At 53.6% G+C, this 6,703-nt stretch overlaps 1 long non-coding RNA gene across 6 annotated transcripts in view; it reads right to left on the reverse strand.

The window, feature by feature from the left end:
- Positions 1 to 5,309: 5,309 nt before the first annotated feature.
- The window catches only part of LOC111775654 (uncharacterized), a 36,798-nt gene continuing 35,404 nt past the window's right edge, over positions 5,310 to 6,703 (reverse strand). For all 6 annotated transcript variants that reach the window (XR_011422919.1, XR_002811489.2, XR_002811487.2 and 3 more), the window contains one exon: positions 5,310 to 6,076. This is a non-coding gene — a long non-coding RNA (uncharacterized lncRNA). The remainder of the gene's footprint in view (positions 6,077 to 6,703) is intronic.

Here is a 6,703-nt window from a genome sequence, read left to right on the forward strand (position 1 = left end):
TCCAGCACTGGAAGCTGGTGCAACAGATAGCTCAGTCACAATGTCCAAATCCAGCTAGGCAGCAGCAGATGCCAGAGGAGCAGGGGAGAGGGAGGCCCCAGAAAGTGCCCCCTCCCCAACTGCTGCCCTTCTAGAAATCCTTTTGCCTCTTTTCCCTGCCAGCGCTCTGCTGTCCGCCGTCTCTTGAGGGGAGAGGTACTCATGGGTGGGGGGCGGAGTGGGAAGAACACTGCTTGGCCCTTAGAGGGGCAGCTGAGATTTATGGGACAGGATTTTTACAGGCTGGGGAGAGGCCCCAGGCAGGAGCTGTGGAGCCCGACAGAGGAGCAAACGCATAAAACCTCCTGACATGAAAGTCACAGCAGCAGGCCCCCCCCAGGCCTGTGGGTGGTGAGAGATTTACAGCTCTTGCACAAGGCCTGGAGGGGGCCTGGGGAGCTTCAAGGACACTTCAGAGCCAGAATAACTCCCCACCAAGGCCTTCACCTTTCTCCTCTAGGAAAAAAATTACTCACCAATAGAACAGGTTGGGGCTGCCAGAAAGATGGTTATCGCTGTGGGGACCCTGCCCCACCCGGAAAGTAGGTGACTCCCAACTTCCTCCCCCACCCTGGGCTCTCCTCTCTGCGCCCAGGTCAGGGAGAGGTGCCTGGGGCAAGGCAGGGGGACAAGGGGGACAACTTCCAGAAGGGCCCTCCCTCTGGAGACAGTGGGGCTCATGCTGTCATGGTCCCTTTTCCCAAACAAGGAAAGGACACCAGTGGCCTGAAAGTGTGGCAGGAGTGTGGGTGGGTTCTGGCCAATTCTGGAAGAGTCCCAATATTTAGGGAATACTTTCAGAGTATGAAGCGGGGGGTAGGAGTCTTACCTGAAGGGAGACAAGGTTGGCACAATAAGACCGGAAACACAGGAAGGCCCTGTGCTCGGTGGCCATCCTCATTTCAGCCACTGAGCCAAAAGGCTGAGCTGGAAACCTCATGAGCAAAAGGTACCTGGCCCCAGGCCCATACTTTCAGTTCTTGCCCACCAAACTCAGCTGCCGGTTTTCTCTTGGGCTGGACCCCTGGTTTCTTCTCCACCCATGGCAGGATTATGGAGTGGTCAATGGCCCTGTGTCAAGGGCTTGACATCACTGGGGGCAACTCAGCTGGTTTAAGGGTGTATTTCTGCCTCATCCCAGACTCTGGACTCTGCACCCCATCACCCTGGTGCCCTACGTCCCCTGCACCTACATGAAAGCCCTGAACCTCAGCTGGGTTGGGAGGGGTGTACTGCCAACCACTTAAAAAGGCCTGGCAAGCATCCTCAGACAGGTGAGGGGCCAGCGCCTTTGGACTGGGATGGGGGCGGGGGCTGCTGCTGGAAGATGGAAATCCTGGGCCAGGGCTTACAGCACCATAGGGAGGGGGCTGGGGAGGAAATGCACTAAAAGTTGACCCACCCTCTCTCCAGCCTAACTTTCCCCTCTCCACCCCTTAGTCCAGCCTCCCAAGACCAGAGCTGGCGCTGAGACAGCCAACTGAGTAATGTCTCGGGTGCCTAGCCAGGTGGGCATAGACTTGCCCATTGCCAGGCCCCACCCTGAACGGTCAGTCAGCACTCCCCAGGAACAGGCCAGGGGCACAGTGGGGAGAGAACAGAGGCACTGCCTTCCAAGCAGGGCACTGCTCTAATCTAGCCCCACTGGCAAGGGGTTGGGGTGGGAGCCCAGTACTGGGGAGAAGGGGGGCCGCTGTACCATCCTTTCTCCTGCTGACTGGCAGGCTGCGAAGGGAAGGAAGCCTAACCAGAGGTCAGTGCTCTAGCAGGACGGGGGAGGAAGTCAGAGAGGAAAGATGGCTTTGTTGCCTTGGCCCCTAACCCCCCTGCCACCAGCTCTTAGACTACAGGCTCAAGGAGGAGTGGGCCGGGCTGGTCAGGACCTGCCCCCAGCCTGCCTTCCTCCCCAGCAGGTCGGGGAAAATTACTCTCCTGGTACTGCTTTTTATTTTTTGAAGCCAGATCAAAGGTGGGACCCAGCTGGGCCCTAGTAAAACCTCAGCAATGTGGAGCCTTGGAGTTTCAGCCGGGAAACCAGGCTCCGGCTGCAAGGGGTGGGGCGGTGTTAGGGGTGAGAAGAGCAAAGCTGGTTGGCTGGGGGTGGGGGTGAAGGTGGGGGGGCTGGTCAAGAACGATCAGTGACTTGAAGAATCCAGGCGAGGGTGGGGTCACCTGGGTTTCCACATATAATTCTCCCAATCCCAGCAACCACGTCGATTGGAACCTGGGTTCATGTTAGCCAAATGTCATCCCACTTTTGCCTCACTGCCCTCTTCCGTCACCTGCTCCAGGGCATTACTTTGAATAACCAGGAAGCTCTGAGATTAGATAACTCGCTCCCTCCCACTGCAAACAAAAGCACATTCCCCCTTTCCCTGCCTGAGTTCGGACTAGAAAAAAGCATCTCCTTATTTCTCTTCTCCTTTCCTGGTGAAGACTCTGAGCCGAGATTGGGTCACGAGCCCCAGCACCACCTCTCCCCTCCTCCCTCATTCCGGTCTTCCTTCGTAGGCCAAATAATCGCCCTTCTTGTTCCAGAAGGCTTTCTCCTTTCTCTCTAGAGCCGCCACATCTCTTCTCCTTTTTGGAATCACGTTGCCATCCCCAATATTGTGGCTGGACGAGGTGAATGGGGTTTTCATCCACATTGGTTTTCAGGGTGAGCTATCAGTGAGGACGCATTGTGTGGGGCCCCCAGGCACCTCACATTTCTTTCTTCGTGAGTCCTGAAGTCTGGAGAGGCTTGGTCCTGACTGGTGTGCTGCCAGACACGAGGAATGTCCAACAGAACAGAGAAAGGTTTCTCCAGAGCCTTGGCTGGCCCTGAGAAGCCCTCCTCAATGATAATGCCGATGACTTTCCTTGTTACTCCAGCGAACCACCCTCTACCCCAGTTCCCGCTTCTCCCGGATGTTGAGGTTCCTGGCAAGGCAGATGTGGGATGGATAGTGACCATGTGCATGTGTGTGCGTGCATGTTTGTGTGTACGTGGGCACACACACCTAGGTGGGTTTGGAGGAAAGGAAGGACCCTTCAGAGGAAAGGAAAGAGAGAGTGCTATGCTACAAATTCTGCTGTCACTAATGCACTGTGTGACCTTAGCCAACTCCACCACCTTCTCAGGGCTTCAGGTTCCCCCAGCCATAAAATACGGGGTTAATTGTCCCTCCTAGGGAAGCTGGGAGGGTTAATTGGGCAATGGCTCTGAAGTGTCTAGGAAGAGGAGATCTATAAATATAAGGGATCATTAGAGGGTATTTTGCAGCTGTTTTGTGGGTCCCAATGTTATTATTAATATTGTTATTTGCCACCATTGCCCACTTCCCGAGTCTCTGCCAGCTGGGTCGGCACTTCCAGGTGGAGTTATGCTCCTGCGCCCAGCATCCCAGCCAATGGCTTCGCTGAATCCACACCTCCATACTCATGGTGTCGGGAGAACCCTCAGGAGGCTAGCGATGGCGACTGAGATGGGGCTTTGACAGAAGAGGGTTGGGACCCAGAAGCGAGAGGGAGACAGTGCCCACCTGGGGAAATTCACAACCTTCCCCCTTGACCTTAGGGATGTTTCCAGTCTGCTGTGGGAAGCCTGGACTCAGAGAAGCAGACATGGAGCTGTGGTCCTTGTGGTCAGGAGGGGTGGTGAGGGGCTGAGTGCAGGGGAGAGGCTGAAGTAGAGAGAGGCTGCTGGTACCAGACATGGTAAAATGTGGTGGTTGGTAGGAAATGATTCCTTGAAGAGGCAAATGGCTCTTTTCCTGGACTCTTTGTAGAGGCCAGAACATACTCTGTTTCGAGGTGAAGCAGGGCATGGGCCTGGCAAACAGCAAGCACTCAATGAATGCTCGTTAAACTGAATTTCCATGCCTGCCTCTCCTTCCTGTAAGGTTAAAAGCCCGGCTTCTGCTTTTGGAAATGCCTTGGGCGCCCCCTGGTGGCAACACACAAAGGCTGAGGGGGCACCACTGCCTTTCACCCTTACTGGCTCCTTCTCCCTGGGGGTGCGCCTGCCCTTTCATCCTGAGGCTCCACAGACCGCATCCCAAGGGACTGGGGGTAGGAAGAACCAGGGAAGAAGGAAGAACCCTGTGGGGAAGGATGGGTGGAATGTTCTTGCTGGAAGATTCCATGGCAGTTGGTGGACAGCCATCTGTCTGGGCAGGGGAACTAGGGGACAGAGGGAGCTGATGAGTCAGGGCCCGGGTCAGGAGAGGCATCCCTGGGCAGTGGAGAGAGAGGGGTGACTGGGTGTGCACCTGGGGTGCGGAGTGGGGTAGATACATTTTACAGCCTCTGTCAGCTCACAGAAGACTGAGCAAATCTGGATAATTAAAATCATAGATGGACCTGGGAGAGAAGAAATAACCACAATTCATTTAAGCGAGGTGCTTGTCCCACCAAATCTTTCTCTGGGCATATAAGAGCATCCGGGATGGTCTGAAAAGTCTGCAACTTTGATTTCTCGGTAGGAGGAAAGAGATGAGAATGCAGAAATGGAAAACCAGAGCAGAGAAAAAGGAGAACCTGAGGCTACTGGGAAAATCCTTAAGGCAGAATGAGCAGCCTTTAGAAGGCTGAGTTGGCTGTAACTCTTCAAAAATAAACACAATAAAGCTTGGGTTGTAGCTATGAGTGAGGATAGTTAGGGCTGGAACATTGATAATCTTCTAGTTTCTGGACATCCACCTGCACCACATGGTTCCTTTCATAGGAGGCCCCAGAAGGAATCTGGAGCTTCTTTTTTTTTTTTTTTTTTTTGAGGAAGATTAGCCCTGAGCTAACTACTGCCAATCCTCTTCTTTTTGCTGAGGAAGACTGGCCCTGAGCTAACATCCATGCCCATCTTCCTCTACTTTATATGTGGGATGCCTACCACAGCAGGCTTTTTGCCAGGCAGTGCCATGTCCGCACCAGGGATCCAAACCGGCGAACCCCGGGCCACTGAGAAGTGGAACGTGAGAACTTAACCGCTGCGCCACCAGGCCGTCCTGAATCTGGAGCTTCTTAAGGGTCCAACCATCCAGGCCTCCCTCTGGCGCCCTGCGCATCCTTGGGAGGATTGATGATCACTCTCTGGTACTAATGAATTGGATGGGGGCAGCCACGTGCAGAAGAGAAGGACAGGAAGAATGTCAGGAAGCAGGAAAAGCATGAGACAATGAAGAGGGAAGAGGATTAAGAGGCAGAGAAGGAGAAGTGAAATGGAAGTGGAGGAAGCTGGGCCTGGAAGAGAAGGGGATAAGTCCATGAAGAGTATTAAAAGGATGCAGTCATTCAGTCAGTCAACAAACGTTTATTGTGCACCTACTATATATTAAGCAACGTGCTGGAAGTGAAAGGCGCAGTGGTGCATGAGACAAACATGGGGCTTTTCGAGTTGCAGAATGGGTAGCTTCGTAAATTAGAAATGGTGAGAAAGTGACAACTTAAAGAGGCTGAAAGCAGCTGGAAACAAGAAGGGAAATATCGAGAGAGAGAGAACCTGCCCCCAGACACACCCGGGGAAGAGATGTCTCCCTGGTTGATGTTGAGACACAGCTGGAACCACCTGTCCACACTGGCTCCACAGACCGAGGCAGGTAGGGTGGGTAGGGGAGAAATTCAGGAAGGGGAGGGACCGGAGTGGGTGGGGGTGGAGTTTTCCTTGGGTACCCCCAGAGGGAAGACACCTCTGGGCTAGTGAGTGGTTCTCAACATTTGGCTGCTTATGGGAATCACCTGAGAAAATTCTTAATCCTGTCACGGGGGTCCCATCCCCTGAGATTCTGATTTCCTTGGCCTGGGATGGGACCCAGACTCCAGAATTTATTGAAAGCTCTCCGGTGAGGCTAGAGTGCAGTCAGGGAGAAAGCGGGCATCCGAGGCGGGCTGCCCGGCCTCTTTCCTCTCTGTTGAGGACGGGGTCATCTTGAAGGAAGAGATCTGTGGAAGAGAAGTTGTGAGGCGGTCTGGTGGAGTTGTAAACGACAAAAGCATAAGGAGGTCCCCTCCTTAGAAAGTGCCCCCTTCCTTGGCGGTGCTGAGAGAGGAGCAAGACAGCCTAGAAATAAAGAAAAAACAGGAAAACGGCGGCCTTTAAAAGGGAAGAACCATTCACGTAACTCAAAACTGCTACCGAATTCTTCTAAGGTTTTCTAGTCTGTCCCCTCAACCACACACTTGCTCACTTTTTTTTTTCACTTTGGGGTGGGAGCACAGTGCCCCCAGCTTTCGTCCCACGAGAGGTTTGGCAGTGGCCCAGCGGGACATTCAACCCCATCTCCACTCCCCCAGATCCCTGGGCCCCAAGGAAGCTGAGTCAGTGATCCCGGGTGGAGCCGTGGCCTGAGAGTGAAGCAACCTTGACTTGAAAAATGGCCTGGGAACAGAATGCATGGTCCATATCAACAAGCCCTACTTCGATGTAATTGTATGCAAATATTCATTGTTGAACTCAGCACGCATTTCCTGCCAATCCTCTTATACCAGCCTCAATCCTTCCACTGCAGCCCAGTCTAGCAGGGGAGTCAGAAGTGAGAACAAGTGTGTAATGCAGTGTGAGCGAGTGAAGCCCTCTGCATGTGTCGAGAACCCTCCGGAGAAGGAAAAAGCTATGGCTTGGCGGGAGTTCAGTGTTCAGACTTTGAGCAGGGTCTTGGAGGATGCATAGGAGTTTATGAGGAGAAAA

This window comes from Equus caballus, chromosome 11, assembly GCF_041296265.1.
Source record: "Equus caballus isolate H_3958 breed thoroughbred chromosome 11, TB-T2T, whole genome shotgun sequence".
Classification (NCBI taxonomy): Eukaryota; Metazoa; Chordata; class Mammalia; order Perissodactyla; family Equidae; genus Equus; species Equus caballus.